Genomic DNA, 21,809 nt, shown 5'->3' on the forward strand with positions numbered 1-21,809 from the left:
AAAAAAGTCTAGTTTACAGACAAAAGGAAGGAGGTGGTGCCTTCAGAGAAACTCACCTGTTCCAAGATTTCCAAAGTGAAGGAAGTAAGAAATGGCCATGCCAAACCAGCTATTACAATCACTATTATGTAACATTAGGAGGAGGAAGTCACCAGATGTGCCACTTACATACCTGCTGGTATCACTACCTAAACTAAACTCACATGCTGCTGGATTTTTTTTTTTTCCAAAAAGCACATGAGTAGATCAGCCTGGTCATGGCAATGTAATTCATACAGGATATGGGCTGGACAGACCTGTCCTACCTGCTCCAGCTTTGCTTCCACCTACACACACACACACTTATATAGACTGCAGATAAGGAAGCCGGACAAGTGTAATTAATTAAAGTTGGCTAGGACTTGGGTCACTAAACAACAATATTTTCACATACGGGGAAAACCCACCTCTGCCAAACTTAAAATACGACAAAAGCATGTGACTATCTCGGCAAGTACTGTAACGCTTTTATTTTGTACATTTGTGCTTTGGAAAAACAAACAAACAGGCAAATAAGAACAAAAAATGGTGAGAAAGTGAGACTGAAGTGAGTCAAACAATCAAAACACATAGCCAATGGACTAGCAAATTCTCCATGTCCTTGTTTTCAATCCCATTCTGAAATACAAAAGTATTCCTAATTATTAATGAACAAAGTGTTCTTTCGAGTTCATTGGCTCACAGTCCAGGTTCTTAGAAGTGCAAAAAAAAAAGTTTGGAGTACACGATGTCATGGAGGAAAAAAAACAGGGTACTTTTGGGTAATCTCGCTTAAACAGAGCATGAGCAGGTGGAGGAAAGGTAAAACAAGATGAAGCACGTGATTCCCTGTGATGTGACATCATCTGAAGTGTACCTGTCTCACAGCACATATGAGAGCTTCTCTCCCTCCTGTAGGTTTAATCCATCCATGACCTAAAAAAAAAAAAAACAGTCAGAGAAGCAGAGGCAGGTCATGAGGGCTGATGTCAATACACAAATAGGTTGCTGGTGGTCACAATTAAAGATAGGAGACTGAAAACAGAGACTGACATTTTAGGAAAATTTAGACATCAAAGCTGAGCGTGAAAACATTTCTGTATCAGATCACTTCCATCCATGAGCCATTCTAAACATGTAGCATAAAGAGTAAATATTATGATGCTGCATGAACTTCAGATTAAAACACTGATCAGAATCAGGAATTTTTTAGATTTTGTATTTTTTTCTCAGAAACCACATTGAAGACAGCATCAGAGGATACATGATTGCTCACATAGTATAACGCAGGAAAGGATGAGTAAATCATTACATTTTCAATTATTCCTGCTAACACTGGGCAATATGACAATATTTAATTCAATTCCAATTCAGTTTCAAGCTTTACTGACATGACAGTATAAATGTAGAGTATCACCAAAGCTTGACAGGAGAGACCTGGTATTAATAAAAAAAATACTAATAACACTGAGTATAGAAACTTGGGGATGAGAGAAAAGAAATTAGAAATAAAGGGAATAAAATTACACACACACACACACAATATCCAGTGTATATTTATATTTAAGTTAAGTTACTTATCAGGATTTTGGTCCCTAATGAGCAGGTCAGAAATGTAAAGTGTGTTAAAAGGATTTTTTTAGTAAGAGAACAATGGGAATAAGCGTTGTGTGGATGAACACAGGAACGTCTTTAAGATTACAGCAGCAGTTCTTGGATACAAATCTGCAGTATCAGGTGAGATTATCTGCTCAAGCAAGGGTGAGCTGGAAGTACAAATCTTTAGGGTATCCATGCGGGACCACCCACAGAAGCACAAGGTGAATCACAAGACCATCTAATGACCTCACAGGACCAGTCAGAACACGTCTGAACTTCACTTTGGCACATCATTCTTCCCTTTAGGCTGGGATTTTGCCAATTAGCTAGTTCTTAGTTATTTGCTAGAAATTACTGTCTGTCCAGACAAGGCCCGGAGCTACAGAGCAGCAGAGACACAAGCAATAGCAGAGAAAACACAAGCAGACTAGAGACACAAGCAACAGAGACACAAGCAGCAGAGACACAAGCAGCAGAGACAGCAGAATGCTGCATGCCCTCCCTGGTCCAAACCTGCCTCATCTCTTCATCTTTTCTCTGCTGGCTGAGAGCCCTGCATTGGCCATATTTACTATACAACACCTAACACCACTCTCTCAAGACAGAGAGAGGAACGTTGAAGGTGTACAAACTTATTTAAATTCTATTCGTCCTAATTTTTCTCATGTAAAACAAACAAATGTAACAAATATATACATATAAATATACATATAAAGAAAACAATGCTTCAGTATACAGAAGAGCAAAGACAAATGTTTTACGTGTTCACACAGTGAGCACTTTATGAGCTGCTCTGTAGATGCTTGTCTTAACATGCATGCCCACACGCACACATACACACACACACACACACACACACGGACACGCACACATACACACACACACACCTCGCTCTCCATGCTATAACCTAGCTAACAGGAATTATGATGACAATCAGCCCACACACCAGTACCAGAACCAAGACAACTGTACTAAATCCTGGAGCCACACCTCAGTCACCCCGACACACACACACACACACACACACACACACACTCACAGCAGTGAGTTAGCAGTGGTTCTCTTTGAAAGGCTTTCTGAGATAAGCAAAATCTTTATTTGATCCGTCACCAGGATCTGAAGCTGGAGAGAGCGTTTGAAGTGATATCTCTGTCATTGCTTTCCACATAATTCTATCACCACTAGAAACCCTACTGTCTTTCCCTGACGGATTTCTCAAGCAGTGAAGCCAAGATGACGATGTCTGAGCCAGTCTCATCGTTTACACAGCGGTGTCTTGCTGCAATTAAATCAGGCCTTCTACATAGTTTATTTTTTTGTCCCTCAAAAGGAACAAGTCAGAGCAGGTAAATTTCCCAGGGAGAATTTTTTCAGTAGACTCACAAGCCTTCAAATCAACAGCATGTGGATGTGTTATTCCAGGCCCTTCCCTCACACTTGCATCATTTCAGTTGCACCGGTTTGTATCGCCCAGAGAGTAAACGCACACATTTGACAGTACATGCTGAGATCATTGCATCAGGATTAATGTAGTCATTGCCATACGCCCGTATGTACTATATTTCCAAATGACATCGTCTGGCATTTCAAACGACGAACAGAGTTCGATCTTATAGTGTCCTAAAAATCTTAATGTAACTTGGTAACAGTCATTCTTAATAACATGCTCACGCTGTTTCTCTCTTGGCATCTTGGATAGGAACAGTTAGGGTAACATTTCCAAGAAATCTTGGGGAAAAATTGACCTAAATTTCCTTCCCATAAATTGATAATGTGACAAATCAATTAAATAATTGTTTGTGATTAGACCACTGAACTAGTGGCAAACTGCATAGTGACTAATTTTCTCCAAGTAAGAGCAACACTCATTGTGCCAGCAGATGGAAAACAACCTGCAGTTGTTCACCACGCCTAGATCACCATGCTTTCTGTACACACACACACACACACAAACACACACACATGGTGTAACAGAGTTACACACCATGACAAACAAACAATATTAAAACAATACTGAAGAGGTAGAGGCTCTGCTCTCTCAGGGACTGGCTCAGTCAACATTGGAGGAGGGGTCCAATTATTCGATACATTATCTGATGGTCCATTAGTTTAAAATAAGGCTCTTGTTAGGAGACACACGTAAACAGACACGCTGCAAGGAAATGAGTGCCAGAGTCAGAAAATCAACCTTCACTTTCCAGATACAAGAGTTAATAGCACACATTTTCTTCACAGACACAACGGCTCCGGGGCCTGGGTCTTAGATTAGTGCTGCAAAAAAAAAAAAAAGCAACAAAAATTAAAACAAAACCCAAAGAGAACTTGTGACGTTCAGAGTTTGGAGCATAGGCATTAGAAAACCATTTCCTGGCTAATATATGCACACACAGACACACACACACACACATTTGTCCTGCTATCCTTGTAAGGACCTAACCATTGACCCAATTATTAATTCAGCTACGCCTGCACCTGAAGTTAACACCTTAAACTCAATAAACATAAGCAAAACCAAAAGCATTTAACGAAACAAAAGAAAAACAAAAAAAACAGCCAAATGTACCCACAATGTCAAAACTGTCAGAAATTTCTATCCTTCTTGAGATATCTGATCCCCATCAAGATATTAAAACATGTCCACACACACACTTATTGCAGGGACACTGGCACTGCCTTGCGCCACTCCAGCACAGCATTAAACCAGTCATGTGAAACGACCCGTTCCCTGCTGCAAATCAGATTAGAGCCATGAGCTGACGTCCACACACACTCCTGTTCCAAAGGAGTAATGAGATTTAACCTCCAAACACACACACTCACAAACACACACACACACAATCACATACACAGACACACACATGGACTGAATATCTACATCTTATCCCACTGTGATTGTATAATCAAACAGCATTTATGATTATGAAACTGCTGCCTAAATTATAAATTGGTCAGACGTTTGCGAGTAAACAGGAAATAGTTAGCCAGGAATGTGTTCATTCCCTAATCCTCAGTACTGATTATGTGTTAAATGTTGGTGTTTATTGGAGTTTGTCGGTATTTGTCTGCGCGATAGTTGCACAATAATTCCATCTGCAGCATGCTCCTTTATAATGGGTTAATTGCTACAGGCAAATGGATGCATTCCACATAACTGCAATCATAATATCTCAAAATTAACTATTTCAAGTGACAGATTTACTCCTCCGGCAAATTCTCTGTTGCAGCACAAATATTTTTACTCTGCACTGTGATTCGTCTGAATGTTCAGTAAACAGCACTGACTGCTCTGAGGCCCACAGAGATTGAAGTATATGAACCTTTTCTTATTTTCGACTTATAGCAAGTACAGGCAAGTCTCTTAGGCCAAAATGCAGGCATGAAAATACAACTGATTCTGATGAGACCTTAATATTCAAGAAACATCTATTGTTACAAACTGCATCTAGTCAGTTTATATCCTGTCCACTAGCGCTTACCAAAAGCATGTGAGAAGAGGTAAGTGACTTCTTTCTCTTTTGTGATTCCTCATTGGATCTTTACTAATACTTTTATATACAGCACTTTTGCTAATAATTGATCGTATTATTATAATGAATAACCCTTTTTTGTGTTCCTTCTAGCAGACCAAATAAATCTTTAGTGAGTGGAGCATGTTGCAGAAATGCACTATTTTCAATCAGGAGTTGATGTTTGTCTCCACTTTTACCTAAATGAGGTCTGATTACTGCCAAGTATGTTTTTTCCACCCACTCAGAGCAAACTCCTTGCAGAATGAAGAGATTGGTGACTGGCAACAATTCAAGTCAAAAAAGTAAAAGCATTCATGACATTATATAGAGAGAGAGATTGTACACAGTGTATAGGCATGGTCAGTTCTTTTGTTGTTGCTATACACTGGAGACATTTGGGTTTGAAATGAAAAGATGAATATGTGATGATAGATCAATATTTCAACCCTCAATTTTCTGATATTTACATTTAAATGTGTTAGAATATTGCACTTATTAGAACCAACCCATTGTTTTACTGTTAAAAATATTGGAACTGACAGGTGTTTCCTGCTGCCTTGATAGATTGATTACTTAAGCAATTCAGAGATCTGAACGTCTAATTCTTAGGTTGAATTTCTCCCCCGAATTTCACCCGTGTGGACTGCATTTGTTGTTAAAAAAAAAAAGGATAAACCAACATGAAGACCAGAGAGCTGTCTTTGGGAGAAAACCAAGATATTGGTGTGATGCAAAGAGAAGAAGGAAAAATAATTAAAGCTATTGCATAAGCACTATTGGCATAGCCAATACAACATTTTGGATAAACCCTAACCCTAAAAAAACCTACACAAAGCAGGGGCGACGGTATCACAATCTACCATTGTAGAAGACAATGAGAGCAGCAGGATGAATCAGAAGACTAGGAATTTGCAAAAAAATTACACAGTTCTGGGGCAAAAATAAACCTCTACTAAAGTGATGGAAAGGCCAAAATGTGAAGAAAGTAGGGTTCTGCTCATGACCCACAACATACAAGCTTATTCATCTTGGGTTGGGCTTGTGTGAGAACAGACTTACAAATCTTTATTGATAATGAAGTAAAACTCATGATGGTAGCAGCAGAATGACTTTGAGAAATCTACAGAAACATTCTGTCAGCCAACAGAGAATTGCATCCAATGTAATTGAGTGGAACTTCTTCATGCAGCAAGACAATGACTTAAAACACAACACCGCCAACACAACAAAGGACTTGATCAGGGGACAAAGGTGGATAATTTAAGTCTGGCTCAGTCTTTACATTCCAATACTTTTTGTAATTAAAAGTGCTGCTATGGTAATAATTTACTCACCAAAAATTGGTCTGCCACCAAATGTCCCATGTTCTAATTTGTTTAACACTTTCAGGAAATAAAAGCTGTCAAAAAAAGCATCACTGATCTGAAATGTTTTTCAGTGTATCAAGAACAAAAACAAGACTTGTAATTCCAATACTTTTGGTGGGGACTATAATAGAAAAGAAGCATTTACTTCTAAAGCCACACATACATTACAGCATAGTGAAATTATTTTCTTTGCATATGCAGGCTGAGGAAGTTGTGGCCAGAGTGCAACAATGCCTTGATGAAAGAATAGCCAGACTGGTTTAAGCTGAGAGGAAAGCTACAGTAACTCAAACAACTTTTAATCATGTTTACAACTGTAGAAAATCATCTCAGAAAAAGCATCTCAGACCAGCTCAAACATCGAGGTGTATGGGCTACAACAGCAGAAGACCATATTAGATTCCTCTCGTGTCAGAAAAATGAAAAGGAATCTAAAGCTACAGTGGATAAAGGCTCATAAAAACTGGACAGTTAAATGCTGGAAAAAGACCATGTGATTTTTTTCCATTACTAAATGTGGCCAAGACTGTCTACTTTTTTATGCAGAAGCCATTTGACTGACATTGCAGACTACCAGCAATTGCTGGAGCATATTGGGAAAGACACAAGGACCACATTTACATTTTAATAACTGCTTCAAACAAATCTCTTAAAAACTTTTACAAACAAGATTTTTCAAACCCGTGACTATCTCTGGCTCCAAAAGCTCACTGCCTCATGGTGTTTTCTTAAACCTTAAAGATGTACATTATTTATCTGTAGCTGTACTGTAAGCACAATAGGGAAATCTCTGCATGAGCATCATGAACATTATGCTATTTTGGAAAAGCACCCATCCTACAGTAAATAATTAGATTTGTACTGTTGTAACTTGTGCTTTATTTGTTTATTTAATTATTTTGTGTGGTGTTTGTGTGTTTGAGTCTGTGTATTTGAAAACCGACAATTTTGGTCAAGTCTTACATTTTTAGGTCCTTTAAAATTGCCGGTGCCAAAATCCTACTGCTTGGATTTCAGTTCCTGCATATAAGTTTGCATACCTCATCACAGCAACTGACACCACCTCACTACTTTTTTTAGAGTTTAATCCTAGAGAAAAAGAGATGGTCGTGTTGAATTTGAGCTAATCAAAACCAGCCACCTGGAAAGAAGACAAGACCGCAGGCCTTTCCATGAAGCTCCTCTGATAATCAGCTAGAGCTCTGAGAGCCTCCCAAATCAGCTCTCTGACTCAATGTGGTCAGATAACATCGGCCTAGAATCCCATTTACTGCATATGTAATATTTAGTATTAAGTATTTAGTATTTAGCCTTCCAAGGAAAAAAAAAAATTCAGAGTATAAGGACCAATCAGGAGCTTTCAGTCTGACTCAAGCCACTTTGGTGTTTAAATACACCCTTACTTCAGTGTGTTATCATTCAACTTACAATATATTATATGCCAAATAATCTATACTTTGAAATGGAACAGATTGTTCTTAGGGATGTAAATATAAGGAATTACCAAATAATAACAATTTCAAAGGAAGATGCAGCTCTTGTTAAAAAAAATCACTATACTCTACTTTTACCCAGGCCAAATACAATACTTTGGTGTGTGGATCTACCAGAACTACAGATCAAAAGGATGTTGTCACTTTAATGTTCACTTCAAACACTGCATTATAAAAAGATGACCTTAAAGAGACATTGAAACTCTTCAGCCATTTCTCACTGGACCTGTTCTTGATATTTTTTGGCACAGTTTTAGGACCAAGCTGCCATCACAGAGGTCACCCGCATACTACAGGGAAGGATGCAATGGCTTGATCTGTGTCTGTAGGGTTTAGAAACACACTGACATCTGTGAGGCCTGCAGGGAGGAGGAAAATGATACATGAGAAGATAGAACCTGAAGTTGCCAGTGGCGCAACCCTGGTTTGAGTTGCAGTGGTGGTCTGATAAACCCCTTACTACTGACAGAGCGGTGGGACAAAGAAGTACTGGCGGAACCCCTCTGTCAACCCTTTTGGGTTCTGTTACTGTAGAGTGCTGAAAGACCCATGAACCCATGAAATGAGTTTGACAGCTTGACTATGCCAGGTAAGAACAATTATATTCTCTAGCTTCCGAGATGTGGATTGGACATCAAATGCTTATAATCTGATTGAAATTGAAGTTCAACAAGTTTGCACATGGTTTGTAGCCACATACGCACACTATTTAAGTATTAAACCTTTTGACATTTTGTCGTGGTTACAATCTGGAACTGAAATGGGATTACAATAAAAAGCCCATAATCTTGAAGCTAGGGAATATTACATTTCTTATACATTATATTTACAGAATAGTAAAAAATCCCAAGTACTTTTTAATTCCAGATTGTAACAACATAGAAAATGTCAAAAAGTTCAAAGGGATGTGAATACAGTACCTATGCAAGACACTATTAAGTCAGAAAGGTCAAACCACTGTGTCTATCTCAGAGCAAGAATGTTATTGTAATATAGCTAATTAATGCACTTCCTCAGTTACTATAAAAAACATATTGTTATGATGATCTTCAAACTAAGCCCTTTATCTCAAAGATAAGCGAAACCTCCTGATTTAGCCACACATCCAGAAGAGCAGCAGACAGGAAGTGAAGCCAGTAAAACATCCTCATCTGGAGCGCATTACCTCTCTGCTGAAGTGGCAAGAACCATGTTTTTGAGCCCTTACATGCTTTTGCCATTTTCTTAAAAAAAAAAAAACAAGCTAAAAAAGCTTTCTAGATCTAAATAATATCTGATTCAGTGTTGGCCACAGACCATTAAGATAATGGTGTGATGTGTAGTAATCCAAGAGATAAAACAAATACTGCATCAGTGCTAATCAACATGATCAAAATGACTTTAGATTAGAGACTCAAGCTATCTATACCATGCTCATCTACCAAGCTCATATATTTAAGAAAATTATTTAGCTGAAGGCAGAACATCAGACCAGAGACTAGCTACAAGGCTATCGACATTAATACCATAAAGATCTATTATTATTATTATTATTATTATTATTATTACTACCCATTCTGATCTAATTAAAAAACATGGCATCTTTATCAGAAGTGTCATAAGCACCAAATCATACCACTTTAAGATTACTTACTGGTAACCATATACTAATGGCCAAGTGTTAAAGAACATTAATCTCATTCAGTCACATTACATCACTGTAAACAAGGAATTTTATGTCATTATGACCTTTAGCTGAACAAGCTTGGCATAGGGGTATTCTTCCCGAGAAAGAATAAGCTAGAGCAAGAGTGATGGTGACAGAGGCTGTCTGTCCTGTACTCCTGTGGTAAGGAGATGCCAGGAGTTAATAATAACCAACATCTGGAAGCATCTGCCATGGAGAATTATCTTGTTTCAGGGCTGGGCCTTTACCAAACCAAACCATTCATTAAATCCTCCAGTCCATCCCACTGCAGTGAGGAAGACCTGGAGAAGATACAATAACTAACAAACATTAAGGCTCTTGAAGAAACACTCCACCTCGAAATGCTTATATTGCTATCAAGAAAGCACCATTTAGCAAATGATGTGCAAATGGCACACTAATGGAACACTAACTCTTCTCATTCGTGATTAGCACAGTTCAGATTTCTGGGTATACTACTTCTTTAAGAGGGAACAAAATGCACCATTATCATATGGAAACCCACTTAAATGGACAGACTAACCCACAATATTAGATCTTACTGGCTGAGCCATGATTAAAGTCATCAGGCAGTCAAGTTCAGTAAATGTTCTCACACAGTGGTGTTATTATTTACGACCATAATGGCACCCTCCGTAATCTAGATTTGCCATGCTCTCAAACTCTGCATGAGCCTCCACGGTGCAACATCAATTTTCATGAGGTAAATGGCCTTTCTCCATGGTGGGTTTTTTTTATCCTGCTCGGTGCAAGACACATGGTTCCCATTGTGGTTGAAAGGCAAAGGGATTAAAAAGTAAGGAAGGGACTATGCTGCAGCCTCCTGCCCCATGGTGCAATCTGAAAGCTTTGGTCCCAGCTGAATATTGCTTATCCACACCTCATAAATGCTGTTTATGTAATGACAGTAAGAAGGGACTAGAAGTAGGGTGGCTGGAATGGGTTCCTGGGGGGTTAGTGCACCCAGCTGAGGGGCACAGTTTGGGGCAACAGGAACAAACACACTCCCCCGATGACAGAGAGGCCAGGCGGTCGGGGCACAGACGCCCAGGCAGATAGCCGATAGGTACGGGATATGAAAAGGTGTTGAAATCAAGCGGATTTGAGTTTTCAGAGAGCGCATGACAAGGTGGGGGGAGGGAGTTCTTCAAAGCAGAGATTAGAGAAGGGGGAAAAAAGAGAAAGTGAGGGATAAGGTAGAGGGGAAAACACAAAGGAGGTGGACTAAAGTGATGAAAGGAGAGAGGAATGATGATGCACTTGAACTCAGGATGACCAGACTGTTTATTATAACAACAGATATGAATCACTTAAAAAAATGTACATTTTACAGTTAGAGGATAAATCATAAATGCATCTAACAAAGCACATTTTATTTCAATTAAATATTTACAGCTAATATTTGAATTTATATAGAATATTTATGGCGTCTATTTCATGTTGTCATTTTAAATAATTAAATAAATAAATAAATAAAATGACAAATCCATGATTAGAATGGAATATTAATATATAATTTAAAAGTAAATATTTCTAAATGAAAGATGGTAATTCTATGGTATTTCAGGCTAAATGGAGTATTTTGTTTATATCAGGCATAGTACATAACAATAATAATAATAATAATAATAATAATAATAATAATATTTAATAACATACAACATTTAAATGACTTTAAAATTTATTTTTAAAAGCACATCATCCGAAACTTAAGTGCTAAAATGTAGTGACTTCAATCCCTCAGAGACTGAAGTAATTTACTTCGATCTACAGCCTATGGTGTCAAAGAATTTCAGTTCAGCTAAATGAAGAAATTTATTCTGCTTCATAACCCACTAGTGCTCTCTTCACACATTCTCCAACACATCACAGCAGGTAAAAATCAGTCAAGCAAGTGGTGGACCTTCCTCAAATGCCAACTACAGGGCAAAATTACTTTGCCAAGCATGATGACGGTATGTATGCCCTCAATTAAAGGGGAGGATTTTGAGACTGAACTGTATGGGGTCTGTAAAAAAAACGCTATGCACTGTGGAGCATATCGAAACCAACTGAACAAACCAATTAAACCGACTCTGGGCTCGACTGGGCAGTGCAAACAAAAGATGCAGCAACTGAGAGATTCAACAGAGCTATACGGATGTAGTGGCTTGGAATGATGGGAATGGCATTTTAAAAGCGGCTGTTATGCACGCTTAATTAAAGGTCTGAACAAAATCACTCAGAAATTCACAGAAACAAATTGATACCAGCATTCACAATAATAGAGAAAAAAATATGATATCATGTTGGGGAAAGCATTACAGATAAAGAGGCATAAGCAGAGGGTAGAGACTGAGGGCTGTTGACTCTGATAGAGCTGTTTTAATTGACAGTTTAGGGCAAAGAGGTCAAGCAGCAACCTGACACTGAGGCACCAAAGGTCAAGAGATCACCCAACCCCTCTGGTGTAGGGTGAAGCAGTAAAAGTCTATTTCCATTTTAAACTTTTTCTCATATAAACATGCAAATTTTGTTTTAATAATAAAGTTCAACCATATAACCGCAAATCTTTGTACGGAACTGAAGAACAAACCACCAGACCTGCATCAGCTGTTTGACAATGTGCTACGTGTGCCTTATTCCAATGAATGGATCTTTAATAGAGAACTGTAATGTGAGTAGTGCAAAATCCCAGGAGGGTTTAAATGCCAGATCTAAACAAATATCCAAGAAAGTTTGCAGTGGAGAAACCCTCAGGTGATGCAATGACGTGCAACTGTATCTGCTTCCAATTCCCACTATTTACCTCACCAATGAAAGCAACCACTCCCAGTCCTTTTCAGGGAAAACTGCACACTGACTGCATCACGCCCAACCACTTTCATTAATGCTAATTGCTGTAGTGTGTATGCCTCTCTTTTTCTGTGCGTCAGTGTGTGAACAGAATCTCTCTCTCTCTCTCTCTCTCTCTCACACACACACACTCACACACACAATGGCCCACATTTTTCAAGTCAGTTTTCAAGTTTTTCAAATATATTTATGCATAAATTGCTTGCATGAATATTTACCCAAAAAAACTGCAGATCATGAAAATCTTGCAAATTTATAAATACTTTCATATCCTACTTCTGTTCTCGAGAATCTAACAGCCTCGACTCTTATCATTCGTGATCAGATACCGGCTTTTTATATAGGATTATACAGTCAAGTAAAATTTATTTTGCTTACTGTATTTATTTCAAAATAAACAATTTTTTAGACTAGTCATTTCATATAGACCTAAATGTCATTAATTAAGGATGGCAATTAGGTTTATTTGAAATTAATCTTTATATCTAGCTATATAAAATGAAGTTAGAATGGCACTGTATAAAAGGAGGGTAGACTGGCCTGTGTAGATGCTCTCCGTAAGCTGAGGAGGTGCAAATGGCTCAGTTGGTTGTATTCGCCCGATAACAGAGAAACTCTTGATCAGCAGTAATTTTTATGGCAAACATTTTTCTTTTGACCTGAATTTCTATGGCACTGAATTGTCTACATCTCTGTAATATGATGTTTATGCTGCTAAAAAATAGTTTTTATTCTTGTAAATGTGAGTCTACAACATACACACATGAACACAAGAAAATCAGTGTTTATGAAACTTCAAAAAATCCAGTGCAAATTTTATTTTGGTTTGGCTTACGCAAACGATTAATAAAAATTGTTCTCGAAAATTAATGAATGTGGCTTGTGTGGCAGTTGATATGAGATCACAAGTACGTCTCAGAAATTTCATCCATTTCTTAATTTATTCAGGGGTCCTAGGTGTAAATTATTGAAAAACCTGAGTTTAAAGGCTTGCTATCCTCGACATAAAACAGTTGCAAAAGCAAGGATATGATCATTGCTAAAATGGTGTTCCTGCTAGTGAGTAAATTGTAACCATACTATTAAAGAAGACCACTAATCCATAGATAATGTGCAAAGAAAAGCTTACACAGCTAATAGCTGACGACTTTGTGCATGACTATGTCCTTAATCCCTGAGAGGAGGGTAGGGGGTCTTTTCGGGATAAACAGCTGGATAAGTGTGACTGAATGCACCTGCAAAAGCGAAACGGTTACACAGCCCTGAACATGAACACCCAAAGCCCATACTTTCTTTTTTTCATCTGTTTCGCCCTTAGACAGGAAACAGCTGAGGAAGCCACTTTATTTCCATGTTGTTGGACCTTTGATGAGGCACAATGCGCTGCCAGGCGTGTTCTGAGGCCAACACAGAACCATGAAGGTGGCCACAAAAGCCATGTGGAGAGCGGCTAAAAAAGGCTTGAGCCGACGACTTGCATTTATTTTTTATTTTAAAAAATGTGAACTAGGCTGTGGGCCAACAGGTCGACGGCGCCACAGCGCCTCTATGCCTCCACCTTTCCCTCATTCACTCCATCCCTCCTGTTTAATCCTCCACACCCAAATGCCATCTGAAAGCACTGCATGACAGAAGCAAACACCGAAAGCCCAGTAAGCCTCTGCAGGAAAACAAAAAAGAGAAAGAAAGTAAAGTCACTGCCGTTGCACTAGGCCCGGACCACCTGCTCGTCCAACTAAATTGCACTCAACAAGAGACAGAGAAAGAAAAAGTCACAGTCCCTCTGTGATCCTGCCGCACAAAAGAACAAATTGCATTTCTCTATCTCCATCCTCCACAGGTCAGGAATCAGGCTGAGAGCCTGGCACTCGTCTCCCGTTGAGTGAGAGCATTTGTTTGCAATCACATATATACATTTCTTTTCTTATCTCCGGAGTAACATCCGCTCCTCTTTCATCTCCATCTGCTTTTTTATTCTGGTGCTTTGGTGTTTGCTGAGCCACTTCTCTTCAAATTGGGCGTTATTATTCCAAACAGTCTGATGCCAGCGTCTTATCTTTATGTATGCCTGAGAGGTCAGTGCACTGGTGAGAGCCACCACAGCAGAGATTAAAGCTGGGTCCGGAGTGGGAAACAGAGAGAGAGTGTGGACGCTACTTCATGCTCCTCATCACCGACATCTTAATTGCTGGCACTGAGTGCCCTAAAAGCTAGGGTAGATGGACCCTTGCAGCTTTAATCTACAGCCTTACATAAAGAAATCTCAGGCTGCTAGCAAATTTTACATACAATCTCCTTAACTGAGGGGAAGATGCGAAAAATAAAACCTCCACCAAAATAGTAAATGGAATGTGGATTTTCTAAATAAGCAAATTATTAGAATAGTAAAATAGTGAAAACAGTAAAACATTTTCAGTGCTGGTGTTGTTAGATTTTTGTCTGCGAAGGCTAGAAGCCCAAAGGGGTAGGTAATGATGGACTTTTCCTTAGGCCATGTGCCGGTGGTCACACACTGCCAGGCCCAGCGCTGGACTCCGATTTATGATCCAGAGGATCACCGACCAACCAGGCATGAAGACCACCCAGTGAAAACACACACAAACTTGCAAATGCATGCACAAACACCTTATTTTTCAGTCTCTCCTTCATCCCAACTCAGGGAAATGAGCAGCACTGAAGCAAAATGATCAGTGAAATCAGATTTTTACTGTATGAGCTGCTAAAATCAGGTCACTGTACAACATTTCTAGTGCTTGTTAAAATAAAAACACTTGAAGTGTCTTTATATGATATGCCCCCCAAAAATCCCTGCAATCTCTTTATCCAACCCATAATTAACACCAAAAGATTTAACAGTTGCACAACACAATGGCCATTACACAACTTCTTAACCCAGTACGTCTGTGGCTGCATTATAATGCTTTTTTATTATAGTTACTGGTTAATGCTTGAATTTGTTGGGAATCATGTTTGAGGTATTGATGAGGACATGGTAAAAATGGGTAAATACTGATATAAAATAATCATATGAACTTAAAAAAGTAAGCACTATATTGCTAGATTTAATTGGATTTTAAGTACAAAGGCTAACCCAGCCCCTAACACTAGCCTTCATCACTTACTTGTGAATGGTAATAAATGTTCAAGCGTGAGACCATGCTGAAGACCAAAACCACACACAAACACTGAGCTCTACTGATATCTGATACCAGTCCCTCCAGGATTTCTAGATTTTGCAATGGCAGAAATTAACGTAAAATCAAACAAAATCCAGCGCTATTCAGAGAAAGTTTTCACATATCACAAGACACATTCAGCCAAAGCCCTCTTCAAATATGAATATGGGATGAATATGAATATGTACAGCTACCATAAGAAAGTAATTATTTATGTGCCTTCACTGGTAACAAAAAAGCAGCAAAGTTTGAAAAATGATGCCGCAAAATCGAGTATTTATGGTTCCAACAATCGCAAAAAAACTGTGAAATCCGGAGAGGCTGTGATACACACAGACAGACTTAACATTAAGGATTATTGAATTTCATTGTAAGTCTTTGTAATGGTCCAAGTACACTCTGAAGCTTGATTGAAATTCAGAACAGAAGTCTAGATGCATGCTTCCTTTTTGGTTGGAGTTTAATAACAAATTAAGGCCTTGCTATATCTGCAGCAAAATTTAGCAGTAGCTAAAAACACATATGAGCTTACACATTCCTGGCAGTTTCATTCTGCATACTGCATATACATGAGCTAATCACAGGCTTTGTCATGGGAGTTCTCTGGAGTTTGTCCATCTGCCAGGTGTGTGTCATCAGTTACATCAAAACCAGTGGAAAACAAAACCAATGGATGTCACTGAAGGTACGTCAGCAAATTATGTGCTAATATCTCCAATCAACACTTATCACTGATCACCCAGATATTCATTTCCAGGCATCAGGGCACTCTCAGAAACCTCATCAGGTGATGGAGTTTCCTCTTCTTGGCACACAAGCTCAGCATGAGGCAGAGGAAGGAAAGAGGAAGACAGGAGCTTAGAGGTGTGAGGGGTTTGGCAGAAGCAAGATGCCATTACAAGTGAACAGTGGGTCAGTGAGATGTATCTGGTTCCTTTCCTATACAAGTATATCAATATTAGACATAATTCCAAACAAGAATCAAATTATTATTTTTCCTGAATCCTGAATCAAATGTTTTTTTTTTTAACCAGCAGTTCTTTTCAGTCTAAGCGTCAGCATCCCATCATGTACAAGACACATGGCACTGTTCTGTTGACACTACATTTAACTCATTACGCTCAGGATGAACTATGATTGGGAGACACTTTTCATTTTTATTGTTTAATAATGCCTACTATTCTTCAAACACGTTTAATAATGTCTACTATTCTTCCAACATTTTTCACATGGGTAAAGCAAATGTAAAAAAAAAAATTAACAAAATAAACAAAAAATGATTTTTATATGAATCTCTTCGCACTACTCCAGTTGGTGTATGACATCTACTCCTCTATACTCCTTACATTCAGGACAAACTAGAAAGAAGGCAATTAAAACTGAACTTAATGCTTAATAAGTTCACCCAAGCTCTATATAAATTATAATACAAATAAATATAATTGCATTTAATTTCAGGGATTTGTATGAATCTAGGCTGATAAATCGCTCCAGGCAGTGCTAGACAGCTGAATGAGCTAAGTACACACACATCAGCTGTGTATCTCAGGTCTGTGGTATTAAAGGTCTTATAAGAGTTCAAGGGACAGAACATCGGTATGACAATCCAATACAAACAATATATCGGTACTAAAAAGCTCACAGATGAGCCACAGTGATCCCTACCTTTCATGCCAAACACAGAGCAGATGTCAGTCATGCATGTCCAGTCAGCCACATATTCTTCTGCACAACTGACTTAAGGCCAAAAATCAGGATACTGTAGATTCATACACAAGAACAGCTGCTGCTCATTTGCAATATGCTCATAATGAACATCCTTTCAACACACAGCACTGTTTGACTTTATAGATTACAGTTGCTGAAGAGTTATTTTCTACTCGGTGCATGACTGTGTACGTGTGTGCGCAAAAACAGTGGCAATGCATGCGGCATAGTACACATACACATCTGGCTGGTTGTGTATTTGTACTGATTTAAGGCACATCAGAGCCAAAACAACCCTGTCCATCAGGTTTCCTAGTCAAAATATTACATTATTTAGTAATTTCATGCACAGCAATGTTAAATACACTGACCAACTCTGGCACTCTGTGGTTCTAGTGATTATTATTAGTATTATTATTATCTGTGTCTCACACTGAAAATGACCTATGATATGACCTTACAGCATTTATAATCATAAAATATTCTAGACAGGGAAAAACAGAGCTTTCAGTAGATTTGAAGGCTAACATACTAATTAAAATTAAAATACTATCTTTAATAGGTAAACTGCTTAATGTTAGTGCTCAGAAACTGTAGAACTGTATAATTGGATATACAAGTTGACTAGATTGTTCAGACATTTTCATACAGAATCACATGATGCTATACCTCAACTATTTATGTTTATATTGGACAGGTAATGTTATTTCTATCCGTTGCTCCAAACAACCACAAATAGCCATCTTGTGTGAAAAATAGCTACAAGCATGTATAATACAGATCTAATCCCACTCTCTTGGATCAAGCAAAGGATTCTGGTCCATCTCAAGCATTCCTTTTTACTTTCACCTTCAGCTTGCTCATTACAGATCTAAATCTACACCCAGCTTACACTAAAGCTGCTTTTGTGTCACTGTCTATTGTTAAGAATGCAATATAAATAAAACCAAAAACAGAATTGAATTAGATCGGTTAAAATATATGAGAACAAAGTCAGTGCTTGACAGCAATGCATTTGGATATCATAAATATTTCTTCAACAAACAACTACGCAGAGGCTAAACAAAATGAAACCAATCTCACTACAATCTGCCACATGACAGGATATTTAGTAAAGCTTCTTATGCCTGTGTTTATTAGCTTACAATGAGGATGAAGTGTGTTATGACATGGCCATGCCAAAGAACATTTGATTGCTTACTTTTGTCCCATGTCTTCAATGAAAACAAACGGGCAAACCTATTAAAAAATAATGTTACTTCACAATTTCCAACTTTGTTAGCGAAAACAATAGTTTGGCCAAGGCCAATTTTGACAAACAGGTTAAACATTTAATAGCATTCTGGCTCATAAACATGCAACCAACAGACGTATGAAGTTCAGTGGGGGGCCTGTGTTTAATAGCTAATGCTGTGGAGGCAAGCCATTTAAAGCCTTGTGGGATTTTAACATGCAGAAATGTGTGCAATATTCAGCACTCAGCAAAACAATATGTGCAATATGTGCAAGAGTTAAGAATTATGTACAGAATGTTAGCTGGTTGCTCTGGGGTAAAATCCATTAACAGTAGCATTTTCAGCTTATTTAAAGAAGCCTATTTATGAGGTTTATGAGCTACGAGGAGAACACTGGAACAGTGAGATATACATTGAATTCCTCACCGCAAAAAAACATACATCCTCCTCAACCGCAAGAATCCATGTGAAGCAAGTGGAGGGTGTCTGCTTTCCTGGAATCCACTTCCACAGCTACAAGAGAAGAAATAGAAATACAGCGTCAATTATTTTATTATCTAAAACCTATTACAGTATCCGGTTACATCAGTGCACATACAGTATAGTTTAACTGGACTACACTGACAAAGCATTGTATTTTATTGGGCAAACTTATATATATATATATATATATATATATATATATATATATATATATATATATATATATATATATATTATATATATTTCACTGCCTGCTCTTAAGACTTTTTAGACCTTATGGACAATTACCTTGCACACCACAACCGTGCTGCTCTTTGCATCAAAATAGTGCCAGATGTGCTTTTCTTTTTCATATATTCATATTTTTCCCGTCTTCATGTGGCTGTAGTACGTTACATATACCTAAATAGTATTAGTATGTAAGAATACTGAAGCCTCAAATGATTATCTGGGTATTGGGTTACCTGTTTATTTCGATTAAGGAATACCACAGCGTTTTACAATCTAATCTAATCTACAGAATCTGCAGCAGTCACCACAGTGCTAACCACAGGCAGGGATTTCTACATGCTTCTCTGTACTGAGAAAAGCACAGTTTAGTCAGAAGTCACGTATAAACCAAATCTAAAGGTAAAGTGAATTTTGTCAAACAAAAATGTTCATTCATTCTTTCTTTTATTTATCTAAAGTAACTGCTTTGTCTTGCTTATGGTCAAAGTGGATCCAGAGTCTATGAATACTGGGTGTGAGTTGAGAATACACCCCAGATGGGAAGACAGTCCATTGTATGTAGGGCACTGGCCAATTGCTTCGACATAGATTAGAATGTAAAACACAAAAATATTCGTGTAAGTATTACAGCATCAGTTTATTGTCAGGTCCAAGTACAGTTTACTGGAAGAAGTTTTAGAGTGTCTTGGTACTGAGGTAGGGATTAGGGATTAAGGTAGAAATTAGGAGTTAATGTAGGCATTATGGGTAGGAATAAGGGGTTGGGAGAGGGATTAGGGTAAGGATTAGTGGTGGGGGTATGGGATTAGGGGTAGAGATTAGGGGTTCAGGTAGGAATTAAGGACAGGGATAATTGGTTGGGATAGGGATTAGGGGAACCAATTAGGGGTTGGGGTAGGGATTAGGGGTTGGTATAAAGATTAGGGATGCGGTTAAGGTTATAGGATGAGAATTCCTTGCTGGAATGTTTGGTTCTGCAGCGAGGACTATCAAATATTCTGTGAACTACAGTGCTACAAAATTTTAATAAACACGTCACTTGTACAAGTGTATTTTAAAATGAAAAGTGTGATAAGGACCAATACGCACAGCAGATGTGAGGAGTAGAAAAAGGAGCCAGCTTGCTATTTTAGGATCCTTTTCCATAAATAAAGACCCAAGCTCAAGCTCTGGCAGTGAGTATGTAGGGCTACCCACGACCAACTCCACTACAATCCCCTCCCCAGTACACCCCAGCCCTCCCCACAACCCTCAGCCCATGTATGTGACCTCAGTGGCATGGACCACGTCACTCCTGACGAAACGCTAACCTCATAAAACTATCGAGTAATCAGACCTCCGGTGAGAGTTTGGAGGCAACTCCGGCTGCAGCCACCATCCAGAAATGAGTCATTTCATTAGGAAACTCGAATCCCAGCTGAGCCGAGCCAGTTTCCCTTAATACTGCCACAACGACCATGAAAATACACAGACCTGGGCATTTGGATGCTTGTCCACGAAGAAAGCACCAGAGAGAGCTTGAATTATTTTCTGTTAGAAGTGGTAAAAGGGTGTGTGCATGAGTGTGTGTGAGTAAGCACCTGTGTGTGAGGTAAGGACACACACAGTTGATATCCTGACAAATGTCTTCTCCTTGTGTATAAATGTAACTAAAACAAACTGATAAACACAGGTGATGTCAAGGATTACTCTCGGCGAGAATGCTTGGATGGCGCCGATGACTGCATTCCTCCACCCTTAGCTTGGAGTGATGTCTCAGAAGGGTAGAATGAGTGAAGTGTTAGTGTGTGTGTGTAAACCACAGGTAAGGATGGCAGGCTCAGAATGGAATTAGAGAAACCCCCTAGCACAATACATCTATGTATTGTGCATGATCCATCTATACACTGTTACACACACACACACACACACCAAGTCTGAACATATATATACAAGTCAGGAAGTGCTGGAAACTTTCCCTTATCTCTCCTTTCTATCTCACTACATAAACATGACATGACACCACCATCATTTTTAATAATAAGATAAAGTGTTTCATCAGTGACAGACAAACAATACTGTCAAGGTTAATATTCAAAACATTAATCAATGGAGAACAAGGCATGACAACGAAGACAGCGAGAGAGCTCCCTCTACAGCAAGGACCACTCGTTACCTCTACAGCACATCATGAATCAGTTTCAGAGACTCACACGTGTTGACATATTCAGCTGCAGTGAACATTTGTGAGGTGAATCATCCTGTGCAGGGGCTCATTCGTAATTCACACAGCTCTGAGCTTCTGCATGGCCATAAATTCTGCATTAAAGTAGATGATGTGTACGTTTAAGGTGGGAGTCTTTCCTTTTGTGTTTAAAAAAAAAAAAGCATCATTCTATGAATCATGCTTCTTGCACATGCAAGCCTTCTTATTCCTGCCTTCAGCTTTTATAATAAAAAGTTTCCTAATTTATTACAAGAATGCACTGA

The 21,809-nt window shown here is 38.5% G+C and overlaps 1 long non-coding RNA gene across 2 annotated transcripts in view; it reads right to left on the bottom strand.

Annotated features, from left to right (window-relative positions):
• The window catches only part of LOC131343238 (uncharacterized), a 75,024-nt gene that overhangs the window by 13,318 nt on the left and 39,897 nt on the right, over positions 1 to 21,809 (bottom strand). For both annotated transcript variants that reach the window (XR_009203123.1, XR_009203124.1), the window contains exons 2-3: positions 19,053 to 19,139; positions 57 to 954 (exon numbers count right to left, since the gene is read on the bottom strand). This is a non-coding gene — a long non-coding RNA (uncharacterized LOC131343238). The remainder of the gene's footprint in view (positions 1 to 56; positions 955 to 19,052; positions 19,140 to 21,809) is intronic.

The sequence above is a fragment of the Hemibagrus wyckioides genome, linkage group LG02 (genome assembly GCF_019097595.1).
Source record: "Hemibagrus wyckioides isolate EC202008001 linkage group LG02, SWU_Hwy_1.0, whole genome shotgun sequence".
Classification (NCBI taxonomy): Eukaryota; Metazoa; Chordata; class Actinopteri; order Siluriformes; family Bagridae; genus Hemibagrus; species Hemibagrus wyckioides.